General features: G+C 47.3%; 2 long non-coding RNA genes across 6 annotated transcripts; one reads left to right on the forward strand and one right to left on the reverse strand.

Moving 5' to 3' along the window:
- The first annotated feature begins 1,649 nt into the window (after positions 1-1,649).
- On the forward strand, positions 1,650-6,585 carry Gm39130. The gene is made up of 3 exons (XR_870135.2): positions 1,650-1,784; positions 4,963-5,019; positions 5,583-6,585. It is a non-coding gene; the product is annotated as a predicted gene, 39130 (long non-coding RNA).
- A 572-nt stretch (positions 6,586-7,157) lies between these two features.
- Positions 7,158-17,715, reverse strand: Gm32540. Of its 5 annotated transcripts, none has more exons than XR_870139.3 (3): positions 17,205-17,715; positions 14,426-14,736; positions 7,158-9,178 (listed from the first exon to the last, which is right to left on the reverse strand). It is a non-coding gene; the product is annotated as a predicted gene, 32540 (long non-coding RNA). The 5 variants fall into 5 exon arrangements; XR_870138.2 differs by having other exon boundaries at positions 14,420-14,736; XR_870137.1 differs by lacking the exon at positions 7,158-9,178 and adding an exon at positions 10,459-11,328.
- Between the last annotated feature and the right edge of the window lie 3,955 nt (positions 17,716-21,670).

The raw sequence follows: 21,670 nt of genomic DNA on the forward strand, positions 1-21,670 counted from the left end.
GAAAGACTTCCCTACTCTGCAGTGGAGAGCTCAGCTCTGCCCATACCAGGTTCAAACTATGGAGAAGATCTGTGGCTACATGCAGCTGCTCTGCAGCCTCCTCTTTGGCTCCCAGACTCACCTTCCCTGTGTGCTCCCCAATATCTTAAGGGGAAAGTTGGCCCTACCCCTGTTTATCTAGCCTGTGACTCTCCCTAATCTGCAATTACCCTGATCTGTATTTCCCCCTCTGATACCAACTCTTGTCTTCTCTCCACCCAGCACTGCCCAAGCCCAGTCTCTGTGGGCACTCACAGAGCAACTGAGAGAGGCTCCTGTCTGGAGGGCTCAGAATCCATATTCAGATCTAAGCAGAGCTGAGATAAAGTGAACACGGTAATGAAATCTTACATAGGTGTAGATCAGATTTCCACAGAAGGATGCTTCAATCTGTGTGCTAATGACCCTGTTACAGGCTCTGTGGGGTCTGGTTCACTCAGCAGCCAAAGTGTGATGCAGAAGGAGTCTTTGCTGAGAAATCTCAGGACCTTTCACCCTTACGGGACAGTCTGGAGAGCCTTGTAAAATCCCCTACACCTCCTTGGCTGCCACAATAGGCTGAGTGTGTGCCTGCATTTGGTGACTTCTGTCTTCAATTCGCTGGCTTTTTACCTCTCTGTTTCTCTTCTTTATAAGATACCTTGCTGTCTTTGGAATAGATGATATCTATCTACCTGTCTGTCTGTCTTTCTGTCTGTCTGTCATCTATCTATGTATCTATCATCTATCTATCACCTATCTGTCCCTGTTTTTAATCATCTATTGTTTTTCTATCAATTTTTTTATCTATTTTTCTGTCATCTATCTATGTATCTCTAATGAAAAGTTATTGTTATAAATGGGAAAATAATTTAGGTCTACTAAATATATGTCACTGATGTGACTAAACCTGTGTCATTGCTCCTAAGAAGCAACAATCTTAAGTACAGGGGTATGGGTGGCCAGCTATCCTGCATCCTCAGGCAAGTTAGCCCATGGGCATGATGTCATTGTCACAATGTACCACTTCCTCTGCTGTGTGCCTATGGTTCTCCATTCCCACGGATCTGATGGGGAGATGGAGGAGAACCATGGAGGTCAGTTTATTCTCTCCCCTTCCTCAGGTGATGGGATGATTCTTTCCGGTGGCTTTGGTTTGACAGCCCTCACCCCAGATCTCCTCAGATTCCAGTGCCTTCCAGAACCAAGCTGCCCCCATGCTGAACTGCTTCAGTGGACCTTTCATGAGTCAAGGCCACATGCCATGTCAGCCCTAGCTGTCAGCACAAATCTAGCTGTGCTGAGATTTGGAGTTGTGGAAGGGAAGTCATGCCTAGAAATCTGCATGGGCCGGGCCCTCCTTTGCTGCGCATGGCTCCTTTGGTTACAGCCTCCCCAAATTCTGGTCATTTAAAATAGATATCCCAGTCAGCCTGGCAGAAAGTCCATTTCTTCCTTGAATGCTGGTGACTGAGGGGCGGGTCTCCAGATATCTGAAATTACAGGCAATGCAAACAATTCCTGGCGGCATGTATCATCAGGTGACCTGTGGGCATAGGTCCCACTATAAACTGAAAGGAAGGCTGGAGAGATGGCTCAATGGGTAAAGTGCTTGCCTTGCAAGCGCGTGACCTGAGTTGATCCTCAGAACCCACCAGGAGAAAAAAAAATAAATCATGGTGGTCCACTCTTGTAAGCTGAGGAGATGCCAGCCAAGCCTGAGTGACAAGTTCGGGGCAATGTGATACTCTACCACAAAGAAAAAGGTGGGTGGTACCAAAGAAACCAGGGAAGGTGAGATCTGTCCTCCATGTACATGCACACACAGACACACACATACACAGACACACACAGAGAGACATACACCACACAGACACACACATACAGAGACACATACACAGACACATGCACACACACGAAGGAAGGAAGGAAGGAAGGAAGGAAGGAAGGAAGGAAGGAAGGAAGGAAGGGAGGGAGGGAGGGAGGGAGGGAGGGAGGGAGGGAGGGAGGCGGCAAGCTGCAAAAACAGTGAGCCGAGATTTACTCCCATGCAGGCTTCTCCTTCAGACTTAGGATGTACTGAAGGGCTGGCTCTTCCAGAGGTCCTGAGTTCAATTCCCAGCAACCATATAGTGACTCACAACCATCTGTAATGGGGTCCAGATGCACTCTTCTGGTGTGTGTCTTAAGAAGCTACAGTGTACTCCTATAAATAAAAATAAATACATCTAAAAAAATCTTTTAAAAAAATGTACAGAACAACCCTGTGCTGAGCCAGGCTGAGGGTCACACGTGTGTGTAACTATAAATTTATCAGGATGGTCAACAAGGCCAAGTTTTGCACACACCCCACACACCCCGTGTCTCTTTCTGCTCTGTCTCACGTCCCAACACTCTGGCCTCAAGCGCTATTCTTATTTGGGCAAAAGATGATTGGATTTTTCTCCACAGATTGGAATTTTACATAATTTTGAGCAGTCATGCTGTCCAAATTTCCTCATGGGGCTCAAGTATTTGAGATTCCTGTGCCTAGTAGTTGTAATATCAGTGGCTCCTCCTCATTCATGAAGAGTGGTCCTCCCCTCTCTGCAGGGGTATGTACTGCCATACGCTTACCCACTCATTTCACTAATTTATCGGCAGAATTCTAGGTTGTTTCTGAATCTGGGATAGTAAAATGTAACCATCTCAGAACATCAGGGTGAGCGTGCTTGTATGCATGCATGTCTACCTTTCTTTTACTTGATGTCTGAAAAATAGGCCATAACTCAGCAAATGTTTTGCATGTGTTTGAAACACCGTAATGTTGAGTGAAGTTGGCTGCTTGGTGTCGGGATCGCCTAAATCTGCACCACGCTTCTGTTGTTGACATATGAGTGCTAAAATCTGCATCTATGCCTGTCTTCTGATTCTGGGATTTCTCCTTGATCAGAACCAGATCTCACAGGCATGAGCTCTCAGTACATATACCTATTGGGCTCCCACTCTCTGTTAATGGGTCAACCCTCTATCATAACGATGCCCTTATTTTTTAGCCAGCACACATTTTTCTGACTGACATGTAGAGACTTGCCAGTATCTACTCAATCCATGGTGACCACAGAACATGACTGCTATAGAGGCTTCACTGCTGGAATCACTCACCCACACAGAAGTTTAAGCGTAGACGTCCATTTGTGTCTACAGACTCGGGGTACACACACAGTGTTAGGAAGCTAATTGGCCATGGATGTAATTTTTCATGGCACTACCCCAAAAGAATTTTATGGAGGGTCCTTTATGCACTTTCGTATGTTTCTGTTTGACACTAAAGCATTATTGCAGCGTGACCATGGAATGATCTGGAAGATATGACATCCCAGGTGGGTAGCATACACCACTGCTCCTCCTTGAGTTAAAGCCATCTCAGAAGGTAAGGTGGCAACCAACTCAAGCTCCCCTCCCCCACAGGTGTGAGCCCAGCTCAAGCTGCCCCTCCGCCAGAGGTGTGAAACCAGCTCAAACTCCCCCTTTCCCCACACAGATGTGAGCTCTTAGCTGTTGCAGCCTCAAAGGCTCTAAGCTTTATCTAAGTAAGATTCTTTTTAGCCTTATAATTCTGTCTTCAAATATTATGGTGACACGTTCAAAATCTCTTCCAGCTTGCACAGATGCTCAGTTTATATCCAGATGTCCACCTTGGGGTCATGACCTCTCTCAGCATTTGCCCTCCTGATCAGCTCCCATCCTTTGCCAGTGTCACCTGTGCACGTGTTTGTGCATATACACAGACACATATACACATTGACATACCCATTTGCATACAGACACGGACAGACACACAAACACAGATACACACACATACATCCATAGACTTTCACACTAGTACACAATCATGAACAGACACACACAGAGACACAGATACACACACACACATAGACATACACACTAACACACATTCATTCACAGACACACACATACACACATATACAGCTACACACACATAGACATACATACTAACACACATCCATACACACACATAGACATACACACTTACACACATTCATACACAGACAGACAGACAGACACACACATGTACATACACACTCACACAGTGGAAGCCACCACATACAAACTCCTTCTTGGGTCCATGCTGTCTCCCTGCCTTGCTCCCTGCAACTCTCATCCTTTGGCCCATGCACTGCCCCACACCATCCCCACCTGCCACCTACTACAGCTCCTTTGGACATTGTCTGAGATACCCTTTTCCTGTATTCTATTCACTTCAAGAATATTCAGCCTTTCTCTGTAGACCTATGGGAGCCTCCTCATCCTTTCCAGAAGAAGCCAAGGTTTGGGGCCCTGTCTAGCCTTGAGACAGAGCATTTTTCCTTGTCTGAGCTCTAGGTCCTTGGGCAGAGGTGATCCTGCAGCTGTGTGTATTCCTACATGAGCTCATCTACACTGGGTGCAAGTAAAACAGGTCATATTTGATGCACCATCCTCAAGTCTTACCCATGTCAACTGACGACCATAAGTTGGTGGCCTTCTCGTTCTGGGTGCTCTGTAGCCCGGCCTTGCTGGTGCCCAGGTCTGGGTCTGCTGTGCCCAGGTACTGACCAGGTCCCCAGCACCCTGTGTCTCCCATGAGAGGTTCCTGTTACATGCACACACAGGCAGAGCGACCTTTGGCTGTGTGCTGTACACTCACAGTTATCTCTCCTTAACTCCGCTGGGAGGGGATTCTTATCTTCCCTCTTCGGAATGGTATTATTTCTGGGAAAGGTGCTGGATTCTTGGCAGCCTGTAGCTGGCCAGACCGTTGCCCTATAAATGATGTCTGTCTTTTTTGCCACACTGAAAATGCATGCCCAAGGGTGATGTGCCCTGGAATTGCAGCAGTGCCCAATACAGGGTACTGTCCCCCATGGATCACTAAGACTTGGGTCTCATCTGCCTTTGCAGAACCTTGGAGTTCCTCAATGTGGAGCAGCATAACATATCCTGTCCCAGCTGGAGAAGGTGAGGAAACCAGAAAATGTTAACAGAGATGTAAGGCATCTAAAAGCGAAGCAGTAAGAGAGTGTGTGTGTGTGTGTGTGTGTGTGTGTGTGTGTGTGTGTGTGTGTGTGTGTGTGTGCTTGTGTGCCTGCATGTTCCACTTTCTGATCCGATTGAGTTACATTTTTCAGCAAGCAAGCAAGGCAGTTCAGAAAATTCCTCCCACCGATATAAATTTTGAGTATGTTGTTTGTCTTGACTCTCACTTAGAAAAACTAAAAATTCACTTGGGGGTCTGTTACACTAACAGTGGATTTTCTGTTTCCTTTCTTCATTTGAGAACTGGGGAAAGCTATGTACTCTGAAGCTTCAAACAGTGGGCAAAGGTTTTGATGAGTTGAATTCTTTTGCTACCTCAGCCTTTGAACTACTACAAAGTCAAGAACAAGGAGGATTGGAGTGACCAGACAGCTAGCCGGCTCCTTGCTGTCAGTAAACATCTGTGTCTCCAGGGACTGTGAGGAGCACTGATCAGAGACTCCCTGCCCTAACACAAACCTAACGAGTTTATGATTTCCTTTCAGACTTTGTTCTCAACACCGACTTGTTTATTCAAGAGAACAGATTTCTGAGAATCTCACACCCAGCACGCTGGCTGTATCCGGCCCTGCCTTGAGACCCTCAAATGACATTTCTGTTGGCTCAAGACCCACACAACAGTGAGAAGTGGGCACTGACACCACCGTCTGTGACCATTTTCCCCAGGGGTGTTGCCCCACACCAAGAAGTGACCGGAGACACTGTAGGGTAAAGAGAAAGATAACACAGCCTCACGTCCCGGAGAAGTGGCTGCTTGCTCTTCCTGCCTCTTGGGCGATGGGGCCCATGGAGGTGTCCCTCTCTAGTTCTCCATAGCTCCTGCCTCTCTGCATAAGACAACAGCTTCCTGCACTTCCAAGGGGACAAAAACAAGGGGCACAGAAGAGGCCCAGTCTGCCATCCCTCTCTGCTTTACTCTGAACAATACCAAGTCAGGAAAGCCTAAGGCTAATTTTAACCTGATCGAGAGAAGAGAAAAGGGCCGACTACTGGCAGGTGACACGTGTACCTGTGTGTTCCTGCCTGATGGTGTCTCTCAACTCCTGTGGCCTTGGCTGTGCTGACTCAGTGAGGAGGGACTGCAGCTCTGCCCTGTGACCTTACAATCTACCCCAGGGTTGGAACCTGAGCTTTGGCCACGTTGAGCAACAGAAAGAAAACTGAAAAACAAAATTCTGTGACTAAGGCTTTGAGCTCTGTCCCCCCCACCCCCACCCCCGATGCAACAACCCAATGACCCAGCTGAAACTGCAGGATAAAACCAGCAGCCCTCTGTCTTACACTCTCCCTTCCCCCAATCCTGTCCTGGCGGGTTCTGGAGAGCAGAGGTCAGACTGCCAAGTAGAAGGAACTGGAAGTGGGTTTCTAATACCTTGCTACCAGTTCCTAACAAGACCCTGCTTAGTAGGGTCAGTGGTCCCCAGCTCTTGTAAAGCACACTTTTTGTTTTTTGTTTTTCGAGGCAGGGTTTCTCTGTGTAGCCCTGGCTGTCCTGAACTCATTCTGTAGACCAGGCTGGTCTCAAACTCAGAAATCCACTTGCCTCTGCCTCCCAAGTGCTGGGATTAAAGACGTGCGCCACCACCGCCCAGCTAGCATTCTCTTTTTCTGTTGAACTCTGAGCATACGTCACACACTGGTCCTGTGCCACATGTGATCACCAGGTCTCTGTTCCCTGTTCTTCTCTGGCCCCTTCTCATCTCCCTGACATTGTTCTCTTGTTCTCTGTTCTCAACTTGAGTTTTCTCAGCCCCCCCCTCCTCCTCCACCTTCTCTCCCCCCCCTCCACAATTCTTTTTTTCTTGATCTGTCCTGTGTTCTCTACATAAGTAAATTTAAGAAAAGTAAATAAAATAAGATCAAATATTGAGCCAAATTTATCTCAGTCTGAAACTGTTGTAGCATCTCCACAATGTTACCCACTAAGAAGTGACGAACAAGACTCTGCTTCCTTATGTAACGTCGCTAACAGAATTATATATAATTATGTATTAGGTGAAATTATATATAATACTATATGCAATTTTCTGCCAAAGATCTTCACTGGGGAAAAAAATAAGCCTATCCTAAAATAAACACATACACATAGAGGAGTCAAAAGAGAAGAAGGCAAGAGAAGAGGAGACGAGGGGGAAAGGCAGAAGCAGCAGAATCTATCGGCTTGGATGCACACTTCAAAGCAAATATTCTACCACTGAGTCACAGGCCCAGCCCTTGTTTTTTTGAGACAGTGTCTCACTGGCCTCCAACTCAAGATTCTCCTGCCCCAACCTGTCAGTCCTAGAATTGCAGAGTGCACCAGCATACCAGGCTAGCTCTCAGAGACTCCATATATAGGAGTCTGATAGGTGGCTCCGTGGATAAGATCTTTGGTTTTGCAAGCAAAGTCTGAGTTCAAGTCTCCAGCACTCATGTAAAACTCCAGGCATGGCTGCCTGTGCCTACAACCCCAGGATTAGGTGGGGATGAAAACAGGTGAATTCCAAGAGCTTGCTAGCCAGCCAGCATTGGCCCAGTTGTGCTTTGAGGAAACAGGGAGTCTAATCCACTCCATCTGGTAAAGATGTGAAGTCAGAGAAAGAACAGAAAGTGTCCCACATCAGTTGGGTGTGCTTGGATGAACATGTTATGTGAAGCAGGAAGCTGCCAGTGCCCTGTCTTGTCTGACTGTATTTCTCACAGTCTCCTTAAGCAGCGGCTTCATGAGCTAAGGGTGAACCAACAGGTCTGTTTATGAAAAATCTGCTCCTAGGCCCATCCAGGGGCCTCTATGGCTTTTTGCCGTCTAATAATTGGACTGCAGATACGCGAACATAGGAAATCAGGAGGCCGGCAGAGTTCCCACCTATGGAGGAATTAATGCAGACAGCAGGGTACTCGATCCGTGCTTTCTAGTAATCCCTTCAAATCTGCATTTCTTCCAGAAGGCTTTTTATTTCAAAACCCATTTTAAAAGTCAATGATCATTAAGCATGCAGAGACGTGAGTGGGTTTCCGCTCTGTATTTCATTTGACTTGCTTCCAAATTGCTGTCCCTTCATTCGAGGTTTCCGTGTGTGTGTGGGGGGGGGGGGAGCATTGGAAGTTAAATGAACCTTTCTCTGGGTCTTAGAGACCTTTCTCTGAGTCTTAGAGACACCTGAACCCAGTGGAGACCTGTTTTCCTGCCATGCGGCTTCTACAAGGCCGGAATCCCCCTGCCCCACATTCCTGAGAGAGCTAGCTACTAGATACTAGTGTTTCACAGACCCACAGCCCTACCTGGGCTCTCTGGAATCTGTAGGTATGGCATAATACTAATGTTCTTCTCTGACACCATCTGTTGTCCCTTCTCCAGGAAAAAAGTCCCTGCCTGTCTGTATACTCCTGTGGCTGTGAATGGATCAGATCACACCTGCCTCCTCCCTTTGTTCTTTCCCTTGATCCTCTAGGGTAAAGAGAACCAGTTGGCAGCTTGGCAAGGTGACTCTTTTATAAGGGCATGTCCTGAGGTAGCACACGGCCTCTTCCTGGCCAGGGTAACTGCTGGTACAGGATAGAACGTCTTGGTGCTTGGCCTCCGGAGTCGCCATTCATTACACAGTCTTTATCTTTGTGCATATCCTGGAACAATACTCTTAAATAAATACTCTCAGGGCCATTTTTTTTCTTCTGTGGGTATTTACTTTGTGTTTCCATGATCTCAATGGGACCCAGAAATGAAGGAGACGGGAGGTTTAGCAAATAAGCATTTGCCACTGTCTACGCACAAGGGGACAACTGTGAGGGACGGTGTTTTGTTTTCCAAGGGAGGCACGTCATTGATACGACACAGCCCATGTGTATGAGCACACGGCGGCTTGGAAGTTTCCATTTGACCCCGAGTGACAGATAAGCCTATATCGAGTGAGCAGAGGCAAGCTGGGCTGGAGGGCAGGAGGCCTTGGCACTGAGCAGCCTCTGCCCCCTGAGGCTTGGTCACGCCTTTTGACTGTCCGGGCTTTTAAGAGCACTATGCAATCAGGGAAGACTCCAGGATTTCATGCCTGATACTCTGAATGGTTGTGTGTTTAATGAGATTCTGTCACCTGAATTCTGTAGTCTGAAAAAAAAAAATGAAAATTATAGTCTAGTTTGAAAATCTGCTTCTTTTCACCATGGCCTATTTGCCACCACAATTTCAGTGGCATTGGCAGATTTTGTTTTATTTTATTTTATTTCATTTTTACATCTGGGTATATGAAAGCTTAGCTGGGGAAGTCTCCACAAATGAAAGTACAGCAGTCATAGATGGGTATCTACTAGAGATCTACCCACGTTCATCAGTGAAAACCCAACTGCCAATCCTAAGTTCGTCTCCCTCTGCTCATCCTTGTTAGCTAGAAGCACAAAGGTCCACTCACCACAAGCCAGGTTCCCATGAGAACCTGCCAAGAGGAACCATGAAAGAGGAAGAGGAAGTCCAAGCTCCCCAAGGCCATTGTGTTTATTTGTTCCAAAGCTAGACTGGCCTCATTCATACCTTAGGACAGCGGGTGTGTTCTTGTATGATGCCCAGAGGATGATGGGACATTTTTCCAGGGGCCTGGGAGAGAGTGGACCTATTTCTTTGTTTCTTTTATTTAAAAAAGCAGGCAACATCCAGATCCTACATCAACGAATCTGTCTCTCCCTTGCATCTTTCCAGACTGGCCTACGATAGAGGCAAGCCAGGGGAACTCCTACCTAGCCAGACAAATCTGGCCTCCTCAGAACCTGAAGGAACCCAGGGCATTTGCCCAAGGGCCCTACCTACTCCTTCTCAGGTAAAGGAGCACAGCTCACAGAGCTGAGAGACCTTTCAAATTTGAACACTGGGACTTATGGGCAAGCTGCAATGGCAGCGCAACCACCTGGTAGATCAGGGGTTGGCTTATCCTCTCTTTGTCCCAAAGGGTCGCAGGAATCACCTTTTAAAAAAAATGGATATTTTCTTTATTTACATTTCAAATGTTTTCCCCTTTCCAGGCCTCCCTTCTGAAACCCCCATCCCATCTCTCCTCCCCCTACCTCTATGAGGATGCTCCCCCACCCACCCACCTACTCCTAGCTTCCTGCACTGGCATTCCTCTACACCCTTAGGACCCCTCTTCCCATTGATGTCCAACAAAGCCATTCTCTGCCACACATGCAGCCAGCTCCATGGGTCCCTCCATGTGTATTCTTTGTTTGGTGGTCCAGTCCCGGGGTCTGGGGGGATGGGGCAGGTCTGGCCGGTTGACACTGTTGCTCCCTCCATGTGACTGCAAACCCCCTCAGCTCCTTCAGTCCCTTCTTCAACTCCTCCATCGGGGAACCCTACGCTCAGTCCAATGGTTGGCTGCAAGCTTCCACCTCTGTATTTGTCAGGCTCTGGCAGATTCTCTCAGGAGGCAGCCATATCAAGTTTCCATTAGCAAGCACTTCCCAGCATCCACAATACCATCTGTATTCTACACCAAGCTGGGCGAGAAGCAGAGCAGAGGTGCTATAGACATCTGTAGACCCAGAACCTGGGAAGCCAACATAGAAGGATCCAGAGGGTGATGCCAGCAAGAAAGTGTCTTAAAATTTTTGAGAACAATCTCTGAGCAAAGAAGGTAACATATCTGAGGCCTAGAATTCCAGTCTTTAGCCCTGGAGGTCAATGGGACTATAGTAGACACAGCACTCCTTTGTAATGTCCAGACTGAGTAAAACCCTCAGACGTATAGGGTGGGTTTGATTTTCCAAAGGAGCACATTGTGTGGATCTTTGTGGGCATGTGTGTGCATGCATATGAAGGCCAGAGGTCAGCCTCAGGTAGCACCCCTTGGGATCTGGCTACCTTGTCTCTCTTGGAGGACCTGAAGCTCACTGATTAGGCTATAGTGGTTGGCCGGTGAGCTTAAGGGACCTGCCTGTCTCTGCTTCCCCAGTGCTGGGATTTCAAGACTGTACCACCACCCCTGGCTTTTTATGTGGGTCCTGGATATTGAAGATGAATCCCCGTGCTTACGTAACTTCACTGACAGCTGTCTTCCCAGCTGCGGGTATTTTGATCCCAGTCAAGTGCGCAGGGTCAGTTATTAGGTTGTGCAATAGTGCTTTCTAATGCTAAAGGCAATGGATGTGTAGGAGGGGCAAGCAGAGCTACCAGTAGTGACAGCAGCATCCTCAGAGAAGATTTAGGAGCTTCCGAAGCTCACTCCTCTGTAATTACCATCCATTTCATTTAACGACACTGCCGATGTCCTGTAAAACACGAAGCATAGAAATGCCACCTGCAACAAACCCCCCACGACCAAGTACACAAGAGAAACAGGCAAAATTCATACCCAAGAAGAGCGATTTCCTATAAAACCTGACAGTTGGGTGCAGGTGTCACCTGGGCTGGACTAGGAAGTGACTACTGGTAGGGCATCCCTTCTGAATGGACCTGTGAGGAGCTTCAAGAGAAGATGAGGCTGTGAGTCAGTGGACAGTGTGGAAGAGAGCCGTCCTCAGGGTGGGCAGGCACCATGGGAGGGCAGATGAGGCTGTGAGTCAGTGGACAGTGTGGAAGAGAGCCGTCCTCAGGGTGGGCAGACACCATGGGAGGGCAGATGAGGCTGTGAGTCAGTGGACAGTGTGGAAGAGAGCCGTCCTCAGGGTGGGCAGGCACCATGGGAGGGCAGATGAGGCTGTGAGTCAGTGGACAGTGTGGAAGAGAGCCGTCCTCAGGGTGGGCAGGCACCATGGGAGGGCAGATGAGGCTGTGAGTCAGTGGACAGTGTGGAAGAGAGCCGTCCTCAGGGTGGGCAGGCACCATGGGAGGGCAGAACAAAGAAGGCAGGAAACAGAGTCTCCTTCCTGCAGCTGATTCTCTTCTGTCCAGGGACTACCTGCTCTTGGGGGATTTCTCTCCTCCATAACTGCAGGAGCCAAACTCCCATAAATATGTTCACCTGTCTGTGTGTCTATCTACCTGACATCTATTTAATCTGTCCATGTATAATTCACTCCTTCATCTATCTGATATTTCCATCTATCCATCATCTATCTGATATTTCCTGGTACTTACCATCTGCCTACCGGTCAAATATCTAACCTAGCTGTCATTTATCAATCATCATCTCTCTGTCTAACCCATCCTTCCATGCATCCACTTACCACTGATCCATTTCTCTAATCTATCCCTCCATTCATCAGGCAGTCCATTCATCTGACTGGTTTTCCCCCTCTCTCTAGATCTCTAGAAAACATGTAACAGAAAAACCCTAAGGCTTCCAAACCTTCGGTGATGGTCACTGGGAGACCAGAGACAAATCCCCACGCAGACTCTAATCCTGTATGTGTGAACCTTGTATAGAGCTAGTGCAGCCCTCAGATAGTGAGATTCAGGGTGTGTCTGGTGTGCAATGGTGGTGGCAATCGACTCAAGTAGTAAATGATTTACTTCATGGTAGAGTGTTACATGAAGACATTTATTTTCATGTCTGGATGATATGTGTCAAACTGAGGTTTCCATTCAAATTCCTTTTTAGGATATTAAACTGTATTTATTCGAAATATGGGAGAAGCCTGACAACCAGAATGACTTCCCCAGCTTTGTGTGTTTGAAAACTTGGTCCCCAGCTCCTAGCACTGTTTGAGTAGCTATGGAGCCTTTAGGAGGTGGACCCTAGCCAGAGGAGCTGGCTCTTCCGAGGGTGGAACTTGAATTGAAAGCAGAGGCCCACACTCTTACAGCAGCAAGCCTGGTCCTCCCTGAGAGCATAGAAGGTTTATCGTGTGTAACAGGCAACCTGCTGCCCAAGCATATGAAGCACCTTCCTCAGTACATGTGAGTGTATGTGTGTGTGCATGCATGTGTGAGGGAACTGCATAAGTGTGGGTGCACACATGTGAGTGTGTATAGAGTTAGGGATGCTTCTGCCTCTCTGGAGACCTCTTAACACACAAGAGAAAGTAGGGGACGGAGCCAGCTAACCTCTTCTGTTTCACTAATGGGAATACTAAGCTCGACCACTTTGGTGCTTTCTGAGTTAGTGCGTTGTGATTAAGTACTGTGCATGGTACCAGATACAGGAATAGCTAACAAGAAACTCAACGTCCACCTCTATGCACCACAGCTATGGCACCACCTGTTTCCTGTCTTTCTGTCTCTAGCCCTAACCTATTACATGCCAAAGGGCTTACTAGCAGTGCTCAGACATGAGAAACAAGTCATCCGGAGGGAGCAGGGACTGAAAGAACAGGCTACCAGATATTGAGTACTGAAGGTGTTTTCCTGAAGCCATCCTTTAAAAACAAACAAACAAACAAACCTGCTGAGTTTAATTAGTGATGCCCATTTGTGGACCAGGCTGCTATGGGCTTGTTTCATTATCTATGTTCTGGAGCAGTTTTGAGACAGTTGAGGTAGGCTAGATCTTCATCATCTGGCAGGGATGAGACGCACAACCCCAGCTGAAGAGCCCTGTTATCTCCCTAAGCTTCTTTCCCTCTAGCCGAAGATTGGACATCGCATCCTGAAATACTAACGCAGCCCCAGCATCGCCTTACACGAACAGCCTGTTTCCATGATTCCTCCTTTGTCTCCTCTTAGGCATGGGACAAGGTGCCAGCCTGGAAACCACAACAGCTTGGTGGGCCACATAGCCAGGATGAGAAGGTGGGTTGGCCAGAGGGAAGGGACAAATGGACAATCAGGTGCTACAGAGCAGACGCTCAGGAAGACCGCCTCAGTGATCTGTCTCCCCACTGCCAGTTTATCACCAGCTGCTAAGATTCTGGTGCAGCCCATTTGCTTTCCCGATGTGAACTCCACCCTCGACATACACCATGCTGCGCTCCATAACCCAATAAATGAGAAAGTGTGGATTTGCTGCCTACGGTGTAAGAAGCAGAATCACCATGAAAACCCAAGGCTTGCAAATCCTGGCTGCGACAGGCCCAAGGGACACCCATCCCACACTTGCGCTGCAAGTGGCTGTTAGATACTTCTCCTGACAGATGCGGTCACACCTAGCCACGCCTGTCCCACGCACACACACAGCCCATGTCGTCACCTTTCCTGCTCCCGAAGCTGGGAGACCTATAAATCTCACTCAAGCAGAATCGGATTTAACCATTGGTGCATGAAATACAAACAAAAATGTGTGACGCTCTCAATAGTAGGTGTTGATTTTGGATAGTTCTAGCACCTCTGGAGGCCGTGTCCTAGGTAATCGGGTATGGAAACAGTGATTTGCCATTCACAAGTCACCACAATGTATATTATCATAGTGACCTGCTAAGAAGGGGAAAGCTCTTCTAGCTCTGCTGAACACTTGGATCCCCTTCAGTAATAACAAGCACTCACTTTTACCTCCTCTCCTGGCATCGAAGGTGGCAGCTATTCAGAATGTCAGCAGCCCAGATGAATTTCCTGTCCTTGTGTGAGCCTATGCTGGTTAAGCCAAGGCTGCTACTTGGCCTGTTTCTCGAGTCTGTTTTAGGAGGAGACTGGAACATGCCCTTCTGAAAATGTTGAGCTAGGGAACGTTTGGTTCTTCCTCACAGCTAAAGGGATGGGAAGTGGTCAGTTGGAGTTGAAAGGAACACCACGATGGAATCACTTCCCCAGCCAGGACTTCCATCCAAAGTCAGTTGCTGAGAAGTTAGCGTGCAGGAGGAATCCTGAAAACGGAAAAGCCATGAGATTGAGTCTCAGTGCAGCAGGGTATGTAGGCAATGCATTGTGATGCACAGAATAGGTATAGTCTGAGTTGTACCACGTAGAGAGAGAGTGTGTCAGGTTCAGTTGCTTCGATGAAATAAGAGGAATCAGAGGAGGTGGAGAAGGAGGAGGAAGAGGAGGAGAAGGAAGAGAGGGAATGGGAGGGACAGAGGGAGAAGGAGGAATGGGGAGGAGGGGTAAGGAAGAGAAGGAAGGGGAGATGCAGGGGGAGGAGGAGGAGGAGAACGAAGGGGAGGGATGGGGAGGGGGAAGAGTGGGGAGGAGGAGAAGGAAGGAGGAGGAGGAAGAGAAGGGTTGGGAGGGACAGGGGGAGGAGGAGGGACGGGGGAAGAGGAGGGACAGGGAGAGGAGGAGGGGGAGGAGTGTGATAGCTTTTGAAACCAGAGAGATATTCCTGCTGCTTCTTTCTGTATTTTTAATACAATAGCTGTATTTACTATTTGAGAGTTTTGTATATGTATTCAATGTAACTGAACCATACTGATTCCCCATTCGGGAAATATACTCCTCTTACAACTTCTTGTCTTCCAAGACTAATTCCAATTAGTGCTGCCCATGTGTGCACATGTGTGGCACTGTCCACCAGAGGATGGGAACTCAGCTAAAGTTCACACTCCTGAAGAAAACACTTCTCCCACCAACATACATCAACTGACAAGACTCCTCAGGTAGAGATGAGGCCTCAGGAGCAGTCTGCCACCTATGTTGATGGGCTTGGCCATATGCAGGCTGTGTGCAGACAACAGCAGCTACCGTGAGTTCAGAGTTCACTGACCAAGTTATGTGCAGAAGGCGATATTCTGGATAGTCTGACCTTCCTGCCATAACGGTCCCCGAGCCTCCGAAGGGAGGAAGTGATATGGATGTTCCATGGAGAGCTGAGCGCTCTGGTCTCTTACTCTCTGCACTTTGGCCAGCTGTGAGCTCTTCAGGAGCTCCAGCGTTATCTATGGAGGAAACCGAGTGCACTGATTTCTTCCCATGTCTCCAACTGTCTTCTTCCACTGACTCTTATAAGATGTTGTATCTGCTCAAGGCACAGTCCCTACTGTCTGTGTTCCAGGGTCTCTGACTGGCCCTGTGTGCATGCAGTCTCTCTCTGCAGCCCTTTCTTTCCCTGTCTCCAGTGACATGGCTGCTGTCCTGCACAACTTTAATATTCAGGGTCCACTTGTTGAGTGACCCAGGTACTTGACCCTGTTACCAGGGTTAGGAAGGAGCCTTGGAGAAAGAATAGGAGAAACGCTTGACTTCTTTCTACATTTTAATGTGTGTGTGTGTGTGTGTGTGTGTTTGTGTGTGTGTGTCCACAAGTTGATAAATGAATATGTGAGTGTATGTGTGTAATTGTGTTTGTGTATGAATGTATTGGTATGAGTGTGTGTGAGCATGGGTTAGTGTATGGGTCTATTGGTATGAGTGTGTGTGAGTGTGTGTGTTTATGTGAGAGTATGTGTGTGTGAGTATATGAGTGTGTGTGTGTGTTTGTGTATGTGTGACTATTTGTGTTTGTGTATGAGCATGTGTGTGAATATGTGTTTTAGTATGTGTATGTATGTGAGTCTGTGTGAGTATGTGTGTGTTTATATGTGTGAGTGTGTCTGTTAGTGTGTATGTGTGATTGTATGTCTTTGTCTCTGTGTGAGTGTCTGTGTATGTGTGTATGTGAGTATGTGTGAGTATGTTTGTGTGTGTGTTTGTACATATGAGTGCATGTGTGTCTGTTGGTGGGTATGTGTGAGTTGTATGTCTTTGTCTTTCTGTGTTTCTGTGAGGGTGTGTGTTTCTGTGTGTGTCATGTGTGAATGTCTGTGAGAGAGTTTGTGTGTATGTGTGAATGTGTGATTGTGTGTGTGTGTGTGTAAATGCAGGTACCCAAGAAATCCAGAAAAGTACATCAGATCTCTTGGAGCTGGAGTTCCAGGAGGTTGTGAGTAGTAACAGTGGGTGCAGAGAAGGGAAGTCCTGTCCTTTGTAAGAGCCATGTGTCCTGTTAACAGCTAAATCATCTCTTAGGCCCAATTTCACTCCATTTTCTCTAGTGGCTAAGGAGTCTGTCTCTGGCACTGTGTGACCATGGCAGCTGAGCACACCAGTCGTGACAGTGACACACCCTATTCATTCTCATTTTCATGATAATCTGCCTCAGTCCCCGAGGTTTGCCCTGCCTCTGGCTGCTCTGAGAGCTTCACTGCGACCAGAGAGCCAGGCAGGCTGCAAGGCTTACTGCTCCCCTGTTACACAAGAGCCACGCTAATTCTGCCTCTGTCTTTGTTGACTGGAAACCTAGGCAAGAAAAGAATTTCCCACATCACTCACAAAGCAAATCCTCAGCAGAATCTCTAAAATGCTGGAAAATATTTGAGTAATCTTCCAACTTAGCCGCTCAGTGATCACACGCACATACCTCCATTCCAGCCGAGTGTGGGACTGCGGCTTCCAGCTTTGGTTTGTTTGTTTGCTTTACAGTCACACTTTTATTCTCAGGCTTCTCTGAAAACAGAGCCAACTTTTTTTGCTTTGGTTGCCTTGGTTTTCTTCTCCTCAAGGCTCCATGGTCTTCCTGCCCCAGCAAGTGTTACAGATACCTGCTCTCTTTCTTAAAGAGAAATCAGAGGGAGTGTAGACGAGGAATCTCAACACTGTGGCTTCTGGGGATAGACCTGCAGGAAGTCTATGGCGTGGAGACAGGAGCAGAGACGCACAGGGCCAGGGGTTGGAACATGTGGGTGGGTACACATTTTGATTGTGGTGCACGCATGTCACAAGGTCCAACATGTCAGGCAGAATGCCCAACTCCATCCACGTGGTCAATGCAAACCCATCAGATGTAACACCCCTCCCACCCCCCACCTCATGCTGCCCAGCTGTCTGCGGTTTACAGGCCTGAAGGATGTGGTTTCCTCCCGTGCCCTCTGTGTTCTACGAGGCTGTTTATCCAATGTATGGGACACTTTTGTTTATGATAGCTGATGGTTAACCATTCACCAAGGACGCGAGTTCTTTGTACCTATTATTGTCAGGCATTTGTTTGGACTGACTCTGACCCTTGGTACCTGAGGGGCCTGCACTGAAACCTTTGAAAACAGTCCATTGAGAGCAGGTACTGGGCGCCTACTGGAATCCCTCTGTCACCATCACCTCTTACTGCATAGTGGAGGGACAGGGCACCAAAACTAAAATATCAATTGTCCCTGGGGTTAAAGGAAACCATCTTGGGATAGATCGGTAGATTACAGAGTGAAGTTTTACATTTTTTTTAAGGAGTGGATATATCTTTTGGGGACCAAAGAGCGACAGAAACAGTGTGCCTAGCAGAAAGCCAGAGCCAGTGGCACAGCTACATCCTCTGAACTCTGTGTGTGGCCATCAAAGTCCTTCCTTCCAGTGCAGCTAGGGAGAGTTTGTCCTTATGTCTAGTTATTCAGGGACCTCAAGGCCTCAGCTTCCAAAACACATGTAGTTCCAAGGAAGAGAACCAGAAAGTCACCACACCTGGCTTAGTCATTCACCACTGAAGTCCCCTTAGAGGAGCAATTGACTCCGTTCTAGTCTCTCCTCCCTCCCTCATTCAATAAACAGACATTTATTGCAAGGTTACCGTATGTGGAATGCCTTCCAACTATCAATCAAAGTACTCCCTGATCTCCCAGGATCATAACCCAGCCCCCAGCACGCACACACACACACACACACAAACACGCACACACACATACCACACCCACATTAACTTCAAAACAAAGTTGTAAATGGGCTGACCACATGTCCGAGACAGATGATAAATGTGAAGAGTTCAGAGTGGGGTTATAATTGTTTAGGGTTCAGAAGCCCTGTCATGGATTAAGCCATGTCACCATTCGGGTAAATGAATGGGTAGTTAAGACTTTGAAGTGGCCAGAACACACAGGAGAATGGGAGGCAGTAAAGCTTCAGAGCAAGGGTTGGTTTAGGCTGCTCTGTCATGAAGAAGCATGGAGCAGGATTCACAGGCTCAGTGTCAAAAGGTGGGTGATGAAGTTTTCCTCATTTATTACGAGTTGCAGCGAGGAGCAAAGAGATGGAGGAAGATGCTGCTTTGTCAATCAAAGCTAGAGTACCTAGACTCAGTTGAGACTGCATTTTCTACTTGTAAACCAGTGTGACAGTAACCAGCTTTGTGACATTTTCCTACTCAGATTTAAGGACATCCCTGTAGTCACAGTCAAACTCATCTCAAGAGTGTGCAAATCCATGCCCAAAACAGTTTCTGGAACCTTCACACCCCAGCAGGTCCAACTGATGATCCTGTCTGCTCAGATCCTCAAGCTTTGGCTTGACTTGTATGGGGTTCAACCCTGATGAAAAAACACGCTGGTCACTTCCGAGGAAACACAACCCGAACGTTCCCAGTCCTGCAAGTGGTAAACAGCACATGTACAGACCTGTGAACCAAATCAGTATAACACAGAAAGAAAACTTGCTGATTTTTGCAGGAGGTTTCCAGAATTGATAAATGACCCAAAATATCAAGGGGATTTAAATCCATGAAAAGTATCATAACAGACAATGTTCCAGATGCCAGAGACGACCCTTGCCAAGCACCAGTCAGAGGTCCTGGGCGCCACTAAGATAAGTAAGTGGCAGAGAGATGGAAAAGGAAGAGAAGCAAAGCAGTGTGTGCACAGTGAAGAGAGATGGAGCTAGGGACTCAATGGCAGTGAAGAACAACCTGATGTGAATAGCCTGAGGCCGTGCTGCCACCAAGGACCACATCTGGGTCTGTGGTCCTGCAGCAGCAGAGGTCTGTGTCGATTCTGTGGCACATGTTAACACCAGAGGCCATTCATATGTCCCTGGTCTGGGCTGCTGCCTGAAACCCTACTGATGTCTACAGGCTTTGAAGAACTGGCCCTGCCCTTTGCCTCCAGCTGGGAGAGCTGACCCTGTACTTTGCCTGGGCAACAGGTGGCCCTGGTGGTCCGGATTCAGGAGATCTGGCCACACCCCTTTCCAGGGTTGTGCCAGAAAGCTGGCCCAGGTGGCATGGATATAGGAGAGCTGTCAGGCTGCCCAGCTCAGATACCACCTAGGTTCAGGTCCAGGGCTTTAAAGTTAGCTCATCCAATTTGCACCCTATCTATGAACTGCTAGACTGCATGAAGGGGTGGTCCCTCAGAACCCAAGCTGCAGGATCTTCATGACACAGGGTGACAACAGGATGTCTGAGAGGAGCCCTTGAATGAATCCAGTATTGATAGTGTAGCAGAAGCCAGGGGCCTCAAACCAGACCAATGACTCATTACAATGAACATTTGCAAGTGAAGATGTGTGGCAAAAGGGTGAGCTGTGGACACAGTGTGACACGTCCAAGCTTCCGTGGAGAGATTTGTTTGTTATTGCTGTTGTTTTCTTTTGTTTCGAGAGCAAAGGGAAGATATGGAGGTGTAAGGAGATGAGTGGGATTGGGGTACATGATGTGAAGCTCACAGAGAATCAATAAAAAGTTAAAAGAAGAAGAAGAAGGAGGAGGAGGAGGAGGAGGAGGAGGAGGAGGAGGAGGAGGAGGAGAGGAGGAGAAGGAGAAGAAGAAGAAGAAGAAGAAGAAAAAGAAAAGAAGAAGAAGAAGAAGAAGAAGAAGAAGAAGAAGAAGAAGAAGAAGAAGAAGAAGAAGAAGAAGAAGAAGAAGAAGAAGAAAGAGAAAAAGTAAGAAAACATTCCAGTAAGTTCCCCGTGCCCTTGGCAAACAACACATATTCATAGAAGGCTATACCAGGAAATACTCAAAGGCATGCAAATAACATTATCTGTCTCTGTAGCGCTCTAGCTGCATCGGGTTTGTGGGAGAAAACCAATAAAAATGGGTGAAAAGTCTCTCCACTGCCTCGACATTCCTTTACTCTTACTTTTCAGAAAATACTCCTCTCGTTTTTTATTGTTTAAAATTCTTATTCATATTGGTCATGAGCACAGGAAAGAGATCTTTGTGACATGTGCCCTAAACAAACATAGCTCAAAATATTTTTGGTTGTATAAAATGTTTCGCTGAACACATGGCTCTAGCCCCATATATATAGCAGAGGATGGCCTTGTTGGGCATCAATGGGAGGGGAAGCCATTGGTCCTGGGATGGGTGGATGGGTGGGGGGGGGGAGCACCCTCATAGAAGCAGGGGGAGGGGATATGGGATAGAAGGTTTCTGGAGGGGAAACTGGGAAGTGGGATAACATTTGAAATGTAAATAAATAAAATATTCAATAAAATAAAAATAATAAAAATAAAATGTTTTGCTGAAGGAAAACAGAGAAGGTGTAAATCTGGGGGTGGGGGGAGGGTCTCGGGGAGCAGAGGGGGAGGAGACAGCAGTTGGGATGTATGACAAGCAGAGAATAAGTAAAAATAAGTAAATAACAGCTGTGGTTGGTCTCTGCTCGTTCCACTTTTCCATGAGCCACATGTATTTAGTCACACAGTTATTTTATTTATCTTCGTTTATCAAGCATAGACTATGTGCGAAATAGGTCGTCCTTTGAATTTGTGCTCTCTCAAAGACAATGAGATGTTTATTTTGTCGCTGGTTGAGGTGTTCTTTCAAAACACAGCAACTAAAGCACGGGGCGGTGGTGCTCACCTCCCTCCAGCTCACGCATGCTCTAAAGCAGCTCTCTCGCAAAAGAATTGCTCATCTGGTCTTGTAACCGAACCAGTCTCATCTCATGTAATGCTGAAGGCTTCCGTATTTATCCTCACCCGGAATGTGTTTAAATAGGACCATCTGTGAGAGCATTGCACACACACACACAAAAATCTCTTATCATTCTGATTCATTCTCTGGATGATCTTCTTCAGATGTTTGAAAACACAAAACTCCAACGCGTGGAAGAACAACTTGGTGCT

The sequence above is a fragment of the Mus musculus genome, chromosome 8 (assembly GCF_000001635.26).
Source record: "Mus musculus strain C57BL/6J chromosome 8, GRCm38.p6 C57BL/6J".
Classification (NCBI taxonomy): Eukaryota; Metazoa; Chordata; class Mammalia; order Rodentia; family Muridae; genus Mus; species Mus musculus.